Source organism: Amblyomma americanum, chromosome 6, assembly GCF_052857255.1.
Source record: "Amblyomma americanum isolate KBUSLIRL-KWMA chromosome 6, ASM5285725v1, whole genome shotgun sequence".
Lineage (NCBI taxonomy): Eukaryota > Metazoa > Arthropoda > Arachnida > Ixodida > Ixodidae > Amblyomma > Amblyomma americanum.
The window spans coordinates 109,081,215-109,096,015 of NC_135502.1; the positions used below are offsets into that span (position 1 = coordinate 109,081,215).

Sequence of the window (14,801 nt, forward strand, 5' to 3'; positions counted from 1 at the left end):
GTTTTTCTCTGTTCCCTTTTATTAACCAAATTGCATAGTGTTCCTTGTATTTCTGCCCATCCCCTCTACAATGATTCTGTAAGCCCTGAGGGTAAAATAAATAAATAAATAAATAAACCTCTATTTCAAGTGTCCTAGAGTTAATCACCTCGTCGATCAGTATTGTTACGAGGTGGCAAGCCAAGGAAAGCACGACATGATGACAGAATGAAGATATGATTTAATGGCTGAGGGCCTAGCGCGAGCACTCCGTCCCGCGCCACTGCCCTCTTCTTCGTCTTCATAACAGTATGAAGACATCTCCTCCACGAGTTTCGGTCCTTCCGGTAGTAAGCACATTTTTCGGAGAAAGTTTCTGCATCGCTAACAGTTTCATGAAACCAAGATTTGTATCCGAGCACCACAGAGGGCCGAGTCAAGTCAAGGAGGGCAGCGAAGTCATCTATTTTATTCTTAATTCTCCTACCGTTTACAATCCAGACCGAAAGAAGACATGGAACCATCCACGTTCGCCAGTGAGCATGAACAACCTGTTCAAGCGGTTCATCAAATATATACTTGACATCGTTTAAGCGCAGGGTATCGTATTTTAAAGGCATTTCGTCATTATCTTCTTTAGTCGATCTCTTTACTATATTCCAACAACCACTTCCTTTTCATTCAAACAGACGCAAAAAATCTTCTGATATGCTTTTCTTGTGTTTTTAGGTTCCTTCGCATAGTCCGGCCAGTAGCCAATTACGAGTAAGAGGCCAATTCCGAGTAAGTGGCCGAGTCCGAGTAATTGGCCAATCGTGCGGAAATATGAAATACTTTACTGAACCAGAAAAACACGCTGCCCCTTCAGCGCGGAGTTCCTCGACGCAGTGCGTAAATCAGTTTTATTTATATGCAGATTTTACCTCACCTGAACTCTTCAGTTCGTACCTTCTGTATACCGCTGAACACCTTGATACTTGCCCTTTCACCTTCAGTATTTTCTACAATTTACTTGGGCACCTCTCCTCGCCACTCTGATTTCTCAACGCATCTCCAAGTGAGTCCAACAGCGAAAAGCAGGAGGAAGGAAGGAAGAATACTGAACGTTTTCCTGGTGTAGCAGTTTCACTGCCACATTTCCCTTCTTTTTCATCTGTGTTTGCGTTACAATCACACCTATTGTTCTAGCACCACACGACCTCAGAATGTTGACGAGAAAGATTCATGAATCCAGGCCATCTTTCGCCGATGGGAACAACTCCCAAATCTGGTGCGTGCCGCACCAGCATAGATAGAAAGGGTAGATTGAGACCTGACAAAAACGAAGTGGGCTTTCCCGCTTCGCACTTGTATTGCACCCTGGGCACTTGTATTGCATCCTGGGTAGTTACGAGTGAGATAAAGAAGAAGCGCTGGTGAGCATTGTGCACAGTCGCTTGGCATTTATGTGTACACCACCAGTCTACTTAAAGAACGATAGCAGTTCGCGTCGTTTTACCATCCATGGATCAGCAGGGACTCTCCAGCAAGCCTCGGTTTCCCTCCATCGATCCGAAGCTGCCCTTCGCCCTCATCCTCAAGGAAATCAGCCATGAACGCTCACTTACGACGCCCTCAAGCTTAGTGTCTGGCTACTCCGAAATCCAGACATCGGAAATGAACCCAAGGACTACCCTGTCATTCCAAGCCGTTCCCGACATCGAGAGAGTAACCAAGACAGCCTGCAAACTGGTTGACGTACCCGGCATGGGCTCATGCACGAGGCTTGTCGCGGTTTTGCTTATTGCAGTCGCCGCATTTCTCGGGACTACTGCTGTGCTGGCCATGCTGGACGCGCCGTTCATTTCCGAACACGTGGCTCAAGGCGAACCGGTCATCGGCCAGACGACCGCCATGGAAGGCGGACCAGACTCATCATCGATGGTCGATCGTGACACTGAATTAAGAGGCCTTGACAGCTACTCTGGCGGTAATACCTGGGAAAGGGAACGTGTGCCACAGATTACCTTTGACGAAGACGACGCAACGAAGTTGCCCCAGGACATCCTAAGCACACAACTTAAGGTTGACCTGCCGTCAGCAGTGAAGGCTGACAAAGAGCATACATATTCAGTTTCTCTGTTTGTGAAAAAAATGCCCCTCGAAGACATTACGAACTCTACTAATACCTAGGCGCTTAAGTATGCTCTGTGTACATTATTGTGATTATTTACAGTAATGTACACCTGTTTAATATTAGAACGCACTTTATCTGAGCCCAACTTCATTTGGCGAAGTGTTCTCATGCTTGGAGTCTCTATACTATACCGACATCACGCTGCCCCTTTTTTTAAACACTGAAAGCTCTTAAAACATTCATCGCGTAGCCACAACTGTACTGCGCGCGGACAAGCACTGTTGGAAATATCATGTTTAATTGCACTAATTCAAGTACTATCTACCCGTTCGCCAAAAAGACCTAAACAGAGAGCGGCCGATATCCTGGGAACAACTGCAAAGAATATGTACCCAAGCATAGGCCTGTTTAACAAAATTCACCCCACATTCTGCGAAAGTATATGCCCGCTCTGCGGAGAGCACCCATCACTACACCATGGTACATGCTCCCGCCAAAAAAAAAAAACAGTGGTAGTGCTAATACACAACACATCCAAGACCCGAGGATTGGGAGGCGGCGCTGGCTAGCACAACTTTTGAAAAAACAGCTCAAGCTGATCGCCAGGGCTAGCAAGGCAATTCAAGCAGCTGGGGCTTTGGACTGAGAGCCGGACCACCTCCGGAAGATTTCCTTTTAAGCCTCAAAAACGCTTGTTATCATCATCATCGTCATCTGCCTGACTGCGTCCACTGCAGGGCAAAGGCCTCTCCCATGTTTCTCCAATTAAACCTATCCTTTGCTAGCTGCGCCCACCGTATGCCCGTAAACTTTTTAATCTCATCCGCTCACCTAACTTTCTGCCACACCATGCTACGCTTGCCTTCTCTTGGAATCCACTCCATTACCCTTAAGGACCAGCAATTATCTTGCCTTCACATTACATTCCCTGCCCAAGCCCATTTCTTCCTCTTGATTTCGACTAGGGTGTAATCAATCCTCGTTTGTTCCCTCGCCCACTTCGCCCACTTCCGGTCTCTTAATACTACACCTATAATTTTTCTTTCCATAGCTTGCTGCGTTGTCCTTAACTTGAGCTGAACCCATTTCGTTAGCCTCCATGTTTTTCCCCATAGGTGAGTAACGGTAAGATACAGCTGTTATATACTTTTCTCTTGGGGGATATCGGTAAATTGCTATTCATGACCTAAGAGAACCTGCCATATGCGCTCCACCCCATTCATTCATTCATTCAAATCAAGATTGAAGCAAGCACAATTTCTGCGAAACTATGGCATCTCTCCAAAGCAATGCTAAGTTTTCGGACATTGTTCACAATCAAAGAGGAGGTTATAAGGGCATGCATTCATGTGCATAAAAATTAAGGATGCTGTAGGAATGACACTGTAATGACGTTCATCTAGAAGACTGATGATACATAAGGAGGTGGCGTCGCTGTTTGAGTCGGTAGAGTTTCATTAGCGCTCGGCGTTCAAGTATCATTGTCGGGAATGAAGATTGCAAAGTCAGCTCGCGTATTCCTTGTTTGCCGCCGTGAGCCGCTGTCCGCGTTCCCGCAGCAGGCGCATAGCCACTCTGAGGGACGACAGGCGAGCGCCCGGCATCATCTGGTAAGAACAGCCAGTCGAGTGTCACCGTAACTGCAGAGGGGACGCCGGTAATGTGGAACGCGCCCAGGATGAGCCGAAAGCAGGCTTGGTTCTCTGACTTCACTTCATGTCCCGGCGGGGTCGGCAGGCAAAAGCGTGACGGTTGCCGTGTTCGAAGCTAGATACGGGAGGTTGATTTAGCCGCTGTCCGGATTCCAACCCCCTAGCTCGAAAGTCAGCGGAGGCTCCTTTGGCAATAGTGGTGCTGAAGTTGGCCTAGGTTTTTTCACCAGTGAGATATAGTACATTCTCTTCTCATGTCCATGGAGAGCAGATGAAACACACGCGGGAGCGCAACGCCAGTGCCATGGGTTTTAATTCAAGTAGGCATAAGGACTGAAAAGAAGAGAGATTGAATGCAAAAAAGTTAAATTGGATAATACAAAGAAAAGAAAGACTTGTCAGGTTCAGCAGGACATTCGATGAGATTCTAGCAAGAAATTTTGTACAGCGGAACAAACAGATCTCTCGCTAAATTCAAGTGCGGTGGCGCCAAACAATAGCAGGAGTGGGCTGCTATGTTTGGGGCTAACATGCTGTAAGGGCTCCCCCAGCAACCTTCTCTTAAAGAGGTGAAGCGGCGACAATCGAGCCAAAAATGATCCATAGAATCTGGTTCTCGGCAAAGTTCACAGAAAGCAGATAGCGCCAAACCAGACTTGTACAGATAAAAATTTAAAGGAGGGATACGGCAGCGTAGCCTCTTCAGAGAGACTTCAGCTGCCGAGTTCGACAAAATTTCCTGTTCCAGGAATATTTCAGATATCGGTAATCAGTTGATGTTAAAAGTGCTCAGTTTTGCGTGCTTAATAACGCACGTCGCCGAAACCTAGCTGCTGTGATATACGCTGTAGCCAGGAGAGTGGGCAATATGGGGCCGTTTAGGGACGCCTTTACGAGGTTATCAGCAGCCTCATTTACTCTTACACTGCTTGGTTTGGTTTATGGGATTTGACGTCCCAAAGCGACTCAGGCTATGAGGGACGCCGTAGCAAAGGGCTCCGGAAATATCGACCACCTAGGGTTCTTTAACGTGCACTGACATCGCACAGTACACGGGCGTCTGGAAGTTTGCCTCCATCGAAATTCAGCCGCCGCGGCCGGCATTGAACCCGCGTCTTTCCGGTCAGCAGCCGAGCGCCATAACAATTGAGCCACCACGGCGGGTCACTCTTGCACTGCTGTGAACGGGTACCCATATTTAATCTACAAGGCGGAAATTTAAAGAAGTATGGGTAAGAACGTGCTTAAAATCGGAGAATCAGCACACGAAGTGAGGAACGAACACAAAGATAAAGAATCGGTAATGACTGCCACTGCCCAGCAGGCAGACTCCGTTGCGTGCGTAGTCTTTTCCATACACCAGGAAAGCCACTCTTATCGGCATAATGCCAAAGTCGAGTGTTTATCTAATCACAGGAGGTTGTACCTCTTCTATAGGAAATTGCTATTTGTATACTTTCGTGTACAGGGAGATGGTGAGAGAGGATATTTAGGATGCACGATAGAACGAGCTGTTACTGTAATCAGATAGTGAAGGCGCAAGGCTAGAAAATCACGGATGTCTCGAGGCACCCGTATAAAGCCGGCGTCAAGAAGTTTGCGGGCTTATCGTGGCCGCAACTGGCAGAGGACAGGGTTAATTGAAAGATTTGGGAGAGACCTTTGCCCTCTATTGTGGGTGTAGTCCGGCTGATGATTATGATGACGACGATGTTTTGTTGTTCATTATTCCGTGTATAGGCCCCATGCCTTCGGTCAGAGGCTGATCAGGCGTGGCGCCTGTCGCTGGACCGCAGTTTGAATCTCTTTTTTTTCTACACTTGGGATGGAGTAGTCTGTCGCTTAGCCCCCTCCAGACATACGGAGTGTGGAACATGAACTGGTGGGCGAGTTGGTCAGACATGGTTCTTGTAAACCAGCGGAACTGCTCGAAGCCAGGCAAGGAAGGGACAAAACACAGCGCTGAAGTGTGTACACGGAAGTGTGAATACGGTGTGTGCAGCGGTGAGCAGGTTGGGTGTGTCTAATTATGAGGGTTCCTATTCTCCCGGCAATTTGACTAATTACTTAAGGCGCGCGAAAATGATTTTCAGCGCTCTTTACGGCGTCTAATCTTCTGGCTGCCACAAAATTCGGCGCACATTAGGAAGACTGGTGCGGCGCGGAAGCAATCTCGCCAGAGCGCGCCGTGGAGAGTCCTAGAACCGCGGACAAAGAAACCCCGGAGAGCGCTTTACCTTGTGTGTGCTGCTGCCTTCGCCATTTCGCTTGCCGGCGCGGCGCCAAAGGAATTATGTCCACGCGCGCCATCAAACTATCAAGAAGTTTGGAGTAATGAGATGGAAATTGTACAGTTAATACTGTGTATATGTGCGCGCCTGCCTTGGCGGGAAAAACGAACAGACGCGGCGCGCGCCTATATATGAAGAGCGCTGACCGCAGTCTGTCAGCCCCTGCCGCTGTTCAAACTTCCGAGAAGCGCGCCCGCTCGACTCCCGGGTCGACACCACTCGCCCAGCCATGGACGAGCGAGGTAGCGTGCGGCAGTCTGCGGGACGGCTCCGTCGTGATCCTCTGGTCATCGGACTGTTGCAGTGCCCGGTGAACAAATTGTGTTTTGTTAGTTTCTTTCTCTCTTGAGTCAGTGCACTACAGGTGTCAATCTTTTTGTTGTATTGTAGTCTCTCTCGAGTGTTACTTTACAAGAGTTGCATTGTATCTGCAATCCCTTTGTATGTGCTCGTACGAGTGATTGTGAAATCCTCTGTATCGTTTCTTTGCTGTATAAACTTTGTTTTGTTTGTGAACCTATGGCTCCGACCCATTCTCTGGCTTGGGACCGGCGAAAGCTGGGCACCTAACGACCAACCCCCTTGTCACTTGGTAGCTGGTCTCCGGCTGAGCTTGCCATCGCGGTCATCTCCCATCGGGGTCAGCACCCCGGACGAGAGGCCATGCCACGCTGTACTCTAAGGTGGAAGCCCTTAACATAGGAGACAGGACATACGAAATCAGCGCCTACCGAACGGCGCCGGACGGCACGGTCAAGGGCGTCATCCGAGGCATAGCCGTAGACGACACCCCGGAGGAGATAGCCGAAAACATCGTGAACCCGCTCAACCCCCTAGCGGTGGAGGCGCACAGAATCGGCAATACAACAAAGGTGATAGTACTCTTCGCAGGACAGAAAGTACCGAACTACGTCAAGTATGGCTCGATATTAGTCAGGTGGGGGCTTTACCGCAAGCACTTTGATGTGTGCAGGCAATGCGGCAAGGTCGGCCATAGAAGAGACGTATGCCCGAATCCCAACACCAGAGTGTGCTTCGGCTGCGGAATCGTGAACCACAGCGAGGATCACCAACGCGAATGCAAGCCCAAGTGGAAGCTCTGCGGGAGACAGCATCCAACGGGCGAGAGGGAATGCAAAAACAAGTACAAGATGCCGTACGTGGTCAAAAAACGGCAATGGGAACGCAAGATGGAAGCCATGCAGCAACAATCGGATCCGGAAAGCTTTTCGCCGCTGCGAGCGCCGTCTGCCGAGAGACTCCGCGGGGATTCGAGGCAGCGCGACCGCAGCCGCAAGAGGGACAACAGCAAAGGAGGCAGGAGCGCCAGTCGCCACAGACCGTCGCAGTCGAGGGAGAGAGTCGCCTGGGCCGAAGCAGTCAAGGCAAACATGGCAGAGAAGAGACAACCACCGGCGCAAAACGCCGCGAAGAAGATCCAAGAAGAGAACGGGGTGGTAAAAGCCCTAAGAGACGAGAACGAGAAGCTAAAGCGGATAATCGCCGAACAGGACGCAACTATCAAGGAAATCAGCGAGAAGCTAACGACATTAATTGAAATGCAGCAACAGCCGCAGCTGCTGCCGAAGCCCACACAAGAGAGGAAACAAGAAGAGATAACCGAAGACGAACCAGAGGTCGAGGTGGAGCCGAGAGCCACGAAAGCGGCCGGACCGGCTCCCAAGAGAACAGCCATAGAGGGCGCCAAGGAACGAATGATAATAGAGAGAATCGAAAAACAGGACGACAGACTCGACCGTCGTGAAGCGACCAGCAAGGTAACCAACGAACGCCTCACTGCGCTCGCGCAAACGGTTCAGAAGATGACAACGAACATACAGAGCACGATCCAGAACATGATGGCGCAGATGCAGGCACAGCTGCAGACGCAGATACAGGCACAAATACAAAGTATGGAAGCACAGATCATCGCCAAACTGCAGCAATCATGGACAGGACAGCACGTACAGCAGCATCCACACCGCCAGTGAGAGACCTCTTGGTCTGGCACTGGAACTGCAACGGCTTTACCGGCAAGAGAGTGGTGCTGCAGCAACAACACTTGCAGCAACCAATGAGGAAACCAGACGTCATAATGATTCAAGAAATACACAGCGAAGAGACGCCGAGGCTACCGGGCTACCGGTCGCACGACAGCCCGCCGAGCAAGAGGGACACGTCCTAGGGCAAGGGCAGAGGGGTCTGCACCTTCGTCAGGAAAGAGATCACCTTCATGGAACACGAAATGATCTGCAGAAGCGCCATCGAGCACTGCACGGTGGAAATAATCATGGGCAAGAAAAGGAAGGAGAGCACTTTCCTGGTGAACGTCTACGGCAATTCGTCCCACGGACAACTGAGGTTCAAGGCACTATTCCACAAGGCGACTTCAGTCGCGGGGAGCAATACGCTCCTAGTGTGCGGAGACTAACGCTCCGAGCCAAGACTGGGGCTACCACAGAACGACGGTCAAGGGGACAGAGATGATGCAGGACGCCACCGACGTGGGACTGAACCTAATCACGGATCCGGCATTTCCCACCAGGATCGGCACATCGGTTACGAGAGACACCACTCCGGACCTTACCTTCGTCAAAACCGACGGAGGATCGAGAGAAGCGAAATGGAGAAACGCGGGCCAAGAGCTGGGCAGCGATCACTACATCGTGGAGGTTGTCGTACCGTTCGAAGGCCAAGGCAACACCGGCATAAGGAAGCATCGCATTACGGACTGGGACGCCTTTCGAAAGGCGCTACCCGCAGTGCAACCGGACATTACGGACATCGAGCAATGGTCGGCCAACGTCGTTGAGACGACGGAAGGAGCCACCAAAGAGCTGGAGACGGACGAACGGATAGACAAGATGGGCACTCGGCTGGCCCACCTGATAGAAGCCAAGCAGTCCATAAAGGCGAGGTGGCAGAAGCGACGAACCAACCGAAGTCTAAGGAAGAAGATCGCCGAGCTCAACAGGCAGATCGAGGTCCACTGCAGGGTACAATGCACCCAACAGTGGGACGAGGCCTGCAACGAAGCCTATGGACAGATGCACAAGGGCAAGACGTGGAACGTACTGCGGCACCTCCTCGACGAAACCAAGACCAAGGGCCACCAACACAACCTGGCCAGGATCCTACACAAGACAATCTGCGAACATGGGGAGGACGAGGTCAAGCGATGCTTGGACGCCAAGTACCTACCGACCACCCCACGGAAAGACACCCGGATTGCCAAGGCAACGAAAACGAGACGCTAGATCGAGACATCCAGACGTGGGAAGTCAGAGTTGCCTTGCAGGATCTCAATGGCAGGTCCGCCGCGGGTCGCGATCGAGTGACCAACAGAGAGCTCAAGAACCTCGTTGAAGCGGCCATCGAAACGCTCACGAATTTCTACAAGTGCTGGCAAGAAGGAAGGCTGCCCAAGCAATGGAAAGCAGCCAAGACGATCCTCATCCCCAAGCCTGGCAGGCCGCCCAACATAGAGAACCTCAGGCCGATCTCGCTCACATCGTACGTGGGAAAGGTCTTTGAGCACGTTCTCATGAACAGGTGGCAGCGTTACCTGGAATAATCGGAGCTTTAGCCAAATTCCATCATCGGGTTTCGGAACAAGCTCGGGACGCAAGACGCCATGATTTTACTGAAGAACGAGATCATCGACGATACGGTGGGCACCAAGGACAACAGAGCCATACTCGGGCTGGACTTGTAGAGCGCCTTCGATAAAGTGAGGCACTCGGCTATCCTTGCCCAAGTATCCAGGCTAAACATGGGCAGGCAGACATACCGGTACATCATAAACTTCCTGACAGAACGGACCACCGAAATCTGCGCGGGAGACCTACAGCTCGAAGAGAAGCAGCTGGGCAGCGTCGGAACTCCGCAGGTCTCAGTGATCTCCCCGCTACTTTTCAACCTCGTGATGATCGGGGTGGCCAACCGGCTAGAGAAAATAGTGGGCGTCCGACACACCATCTACGCCGACGACGTACGCTATGGGTACCGGGAGGAAGCGACGGACACATCGAGACAACACTGCAAGAAGCGGTCAACGCCATCGAGGAGCAGCTGGACGGGTCTGGACTCGTTTGCTCTCTGGCCAAGTCAGAACTGCTGGTGATTCCACCGAAAGGAGCGGGCAGGAAAAGAAACAACATGGAAGTCAAGTACGAGCGTCCCAAGATCACGGTCAAAACGGCGGGAGGCCAAGTAATACAGGAGGTCGAGAAGATTCGAGTGCTCGGGCTGCTCATCCAGCGAAACCGAGTCAACGGTGAAACGGTCAACAAGCTCGCGGTCAAAGCGACCGCGGCAATGAGACTCATCAGGAGGGTGTCCAACAGAAAAGCGGGGATGAAGGAGGAGAGCCTAACTAGGCTTGTTCAATCCTTCGCAGTTAGCCACATAACGTACGTGGCCGCCTTCCACAACTGGAGGCCGAGCGAACGTAACAAGATAGACGCCACCATACGCAAGGCGTATAAGGCGGCATTCGGTCTCCTCGGGAGCACGAGCACCGAAAAATTCATGGCGATGGGAGTCAACGACGCGCTGGACGAAATAGCCGAAGCACAGAGAACGGCGCAACTCGAGCGTCTCTCTGAAACGAGAACCGGAAGACAAATACTGCGGGACCTTGGCCTCGAGCCGAGGGAAGACACGCAGCAGAAAGACGTACCTATACCGAATAGCATCAACAGACAGCTCAGGGTCTGCCCGATCCCGAGGAACATGAACCCCGAGCACAACAAGGAGCGGAGGCTGGCGAGGGCCAGGGCTCTCGTGGAACTCCACGCCAGAGAAGAAGGCGCCGTCTACGTGGACGCGGCGGTGTATCGAGGGAACAGAGACGCATACGCGGTGGTGGTTGTCGGGGCATCGACGGGTGCAACAAAGACCGCGGCGAGCGTCCGGACTCGAGAAGCGCACCGGGCGGAGGAGGTGGCCATCGCCTTGGCCGTCTCCGACCCCGGATGCACTACAGTGTTGTGTGACTCTAGAACGGCAGTGAAGAACTACGCCAAGGGTAAGGTATGTAGTGAGGCCGCGCGCATACTGCGCAAGGCCGAGGACATCGGACGCAAAAGTGCTGTGGTGATCAAGTGGATCAATGGGCAGTGACGTGTCGGAACGCGGGAACCTGAACCACAACGAGACGGCCAACTCGGCCGCGCGAGGGCTAACCAACCGCGCGGCTGCAAGCACGGCCGACTCGGAGTGTTGGTCGCGGTGCAGTGCCAAGGATAAGATGACCATCTTCAACGAAATAGTGAAATGGCACAGAATGAACAGGCAGACTATGCCGCCACCTCACCCGGGGCTTGCCCGGAAGGAGGCAGTGCTATACAGACAGTTACAGACGGGGTCCCTGCTCACCTCGGTGATAGCTAAGCACGTGTGTCCGAGTGTGTACGCGAGTGACGTGTGTAGACTGTGCGCGAAGGAGAGAGCCACCGCGGATCACATCCTTTGGGACTGTAGTGTAAATCCGCGAGAAACCAGCGAAAAGACGACGATCCCGCCGCAGCTAGAGGCTGCAACGAGGAGCTATGATCAAGAGACACAACTCAAGGCCGTCCAGCAGGTCTCGGCAGCTCTAGAAAGGCAGCGACCGAGCGAAACCGAGGAGAAGGGGGCAGCACCCCCAGGAAGGGGGCGGCGGCCCTCACGGACCCGCGGAAGTAACGAGGGGCCAAGACCTCGAGGAGCACAACGCACGAGACTGACGTAGTGGCCGCGTCGCGGTAAAAGCTCGTCCTCCTAACCTAACCGATTCTGCAGGCATTTTCAATAAAGTTGTTTTCTCTCTCTCTCTCTCTCTCTCTGAGCTTGCCAGCTGGCACAGTTCATTTCAGCATCTGCTGGAAAAATTACCAGTCTACACGGACCGTACCAGAGATAGGCTACAGCATGAGCACAGTCCATGTGTTATTTCTTGCGGCCCTTTTCCGCTGCCGTGAACTTGAGAATGCTAAACTTATAAGATCGACGCGGCTAGACACAGACGGAAGCGGACGCAGTGAACAGTAGTTAAGGCCTAGTACGTGCGAGTAAAATATAATGGCAATCAAGTAAAATAGCTGACTGCGGGCGTAAGAAACGGCCACCGAAATTTGGATGAGGGCAGGAAATGGCCATAGAATTTTACAAAGTGAGGCAGGGGGCGACAGAGGGTCAGGGATTCAACTGTGAGGGGGAGAAAGAAAAGGCAGAAATGGAAGGAAGGCATTTGCAAACATGGGGACCCAATTTAGTGAATTGGGCAACACTGCTTTTCTATTGGCCATTTAAAAAAATTAATGTGGATTAGTTCAGCTAATCCAGGATATACAAAGCAAAAGATGTTGGCGTTCACTGTGTGCATTGGCGTTGGCGTTGGCAATGTTCTATACGGCGATGGCTTTGAGGAAAGGAAGGGCGCATAACAGGCTCCCTTGATATGCGGACGCCTCGTTCGTTCTTTGATACACGTGGCGGCGGTGAGAGAGAGATGTGGAATGAATGAATTAGCGCTCACAGCGTTATGGCTGACATGCGGCACTGCAGCAGTAGCTAGGCCGCAGCGTTCATTTTGGTGATCAATCTCTCGTGATCTACCATTAACTGCATGCCACCTCCCAGGGTGGCAGGGAGGGTGCGCTGCCTATGCAATGTGCGCAACGTAATCACAGCAGTCTTTTGCAGTTGGTCACCAACGCCACACATACATGAAAGCGAGATTGAGGTCTCCACTTACTCACGGAGCCGGTTGTGCGCCTTTCCTTTCGTGAAAACAAACAGCCTTTGCAAAGTTGTCAACGCCAATGAACTCTATGAACGCCGTCGGCTCAATTCTTATAATATTAATAATTGGTTTTTAAGGAAGTAAATTGCGCAGTATCTGTCTCATATATCATTGGACACCTGGACCGCGCCGTAAGGGAAGGGATAAAGGAGGGAGTGAAAGAAGAAAGGAAGAGAGAAGTGCTGTAGTGGAAGGCTCCGGAATAATTTCGACCACGTGGGGATCTTTAACGTGCACTGACATCGCACAACACACGGGCGCCTTAGCGTTTTACCTCCATAAAAACGCAGCCGGCGTGGTCAGGTTCGAACCCGGGAATTCCGGATCAGTAGCCGAGTGCCCTAACCACTGAGCTACCGCGACGGGTGGCTCAATTCTTTTGTTTGGTTTTTGAGGAAAGGAAATTGTACAGTAACATTCTCGCACATATCAGTGGACACCCGAACCGCGCCGCAAGTAAAGCAATAAAAGAGGGAGGGGAAGAAGAAAGGAAGAAAAAGGAGATTTAAAATTGGATTTTCAGGAAAGGCGTGGCGCAGAGGCGGTACACCTGTAGCTGGGTGCTACTAGTGGCGCATGCGCAGCAGTTACTAGGGAGCGAGAGAGAGAGAGAAATATCCCCGGTGAGACGCGCGTTGTGTCGTCATGTGCCTCCTCGGAGCACCGCCACGGCGAAATCGCAAGTTCGCGGTCAGTAAAGCTTTCGCTTTAAAAAAACACGGTGGTGGCTAATTTCACCGCACTTGAGGTTTCAAATTGAAGTCCTGAAGACGTGCTAATAATCTATTATAATATATGTCACACAGAAAGTGTCTTCGCCAACTTTAAGAAAGAAACTTGATTGAAATCTCGTTAAAAGGCGCAGTCAAACACAACACCTCGTTATGCTGGCGACATTAAAAGGCCTAACCATCAGCCGTTATTAAGCCGAAATCTTGTTCTGTTACCGCTTCTTCCGAGGAAGGAAACGATGAGTCATCACCGTCCACCTCACTCGTTGGCACGGTTGGCTCACCGTCCGCGTACGTAAAAGGCAGGTCACTGCTAGGCGGAACACTGTCCATTTCGCTGGTTGTGAGCCGAGCAGACTTGGTGGGCGTTGGTCTCGAAGCCGGCTCGCTTCGAAAGTCTTCGTAAGAAGGCGGCGCCGTACCGTTGCCTCTGTGCGAGCCGTTGTTCCGTCGGGCAACAGCGGTGGCTTTGCCCCCGGACACGAAGGGCCAGTCCAAGCTGACTAGGAGCCACAGCGTGGAGCACAGGATAGCGAAGGCAGCCAGCGCCAGGATGGACACGCGCAGCCACGGCGGACGTGGTCTCTCGGTGAAGTAGAGCCTGAGGCTGTGCAGCCGGTTCCGGAAGGAGTCCCCTGTTACGATCCCACCCGACTCGAGCCCCGGCAGGCGGACGTCGACCAGCGACTCGTGACGGCGACGCCACACGAGGTCGCTTTTCGCTTTCTTGACTCTACAGTCCGAGGTGGGACGGGACAGGAGCCTTGAGGCAGACATCGCAACTCTTCTCCGTCTTCTTCTTCGTCCTGTGCACCGCCACGTGCCCACCTAACGATGGAGACGCTGGTGATGATGGCGACATTCCTCATATAACAGTACACCGTAAACGACCCTGTGAGTAGAATCTCATGGCGGCACCACTATCAAAGAATTGTAGTCTAGGGGAATTGCCGCACAGGGATAATGCCTTCCTAAGCCCGTAGCGTCCGCGAACCGTTCGATCACTTCGCTTTAGCACAGTCATCCGGCACTTCTAGTGGTCATGCAATTCCCGCTAAAATATGGTTTAGAGAAAATTGTGGCGGCTGGAGCGCCACCGCGCGGGTCGGGGAGCGGCAGGCTGTAGATCGCGACCGTGGAAAAACTTGCTTCCACGCTCGTGCCATAATATTGACACGAGGATTGGAAGTAGAAGAAGAAAGAGATCGCAGCCTCTAGAAGTAGCGTCGTTGCGAGTTCTGCAGT

At 51.9% G+C, this 14,801-nt stretch overlaps 2 pseudogenes; both read left to right on the top strand.

Annotated features, from left to right (window-relative positions):
• Positions 1 to 1,482: 1,482 nt before the first annotated feature.
• Positions 1,483 to 8,029, top strand: LOC144095445 (uncharacterized; annotated as a pseudogene).
• Positions 8,030 to 8,902: 873 nt separating this feature from the next.
• LOC144094902 (uncharacterized) lies at positions 8,903 to 11,726 on the top strand (annotated as a pseudogene).
• The last annotated feature ends 3,075 nt before the right edge of the window (positions 11,727 to 14,801 follow it).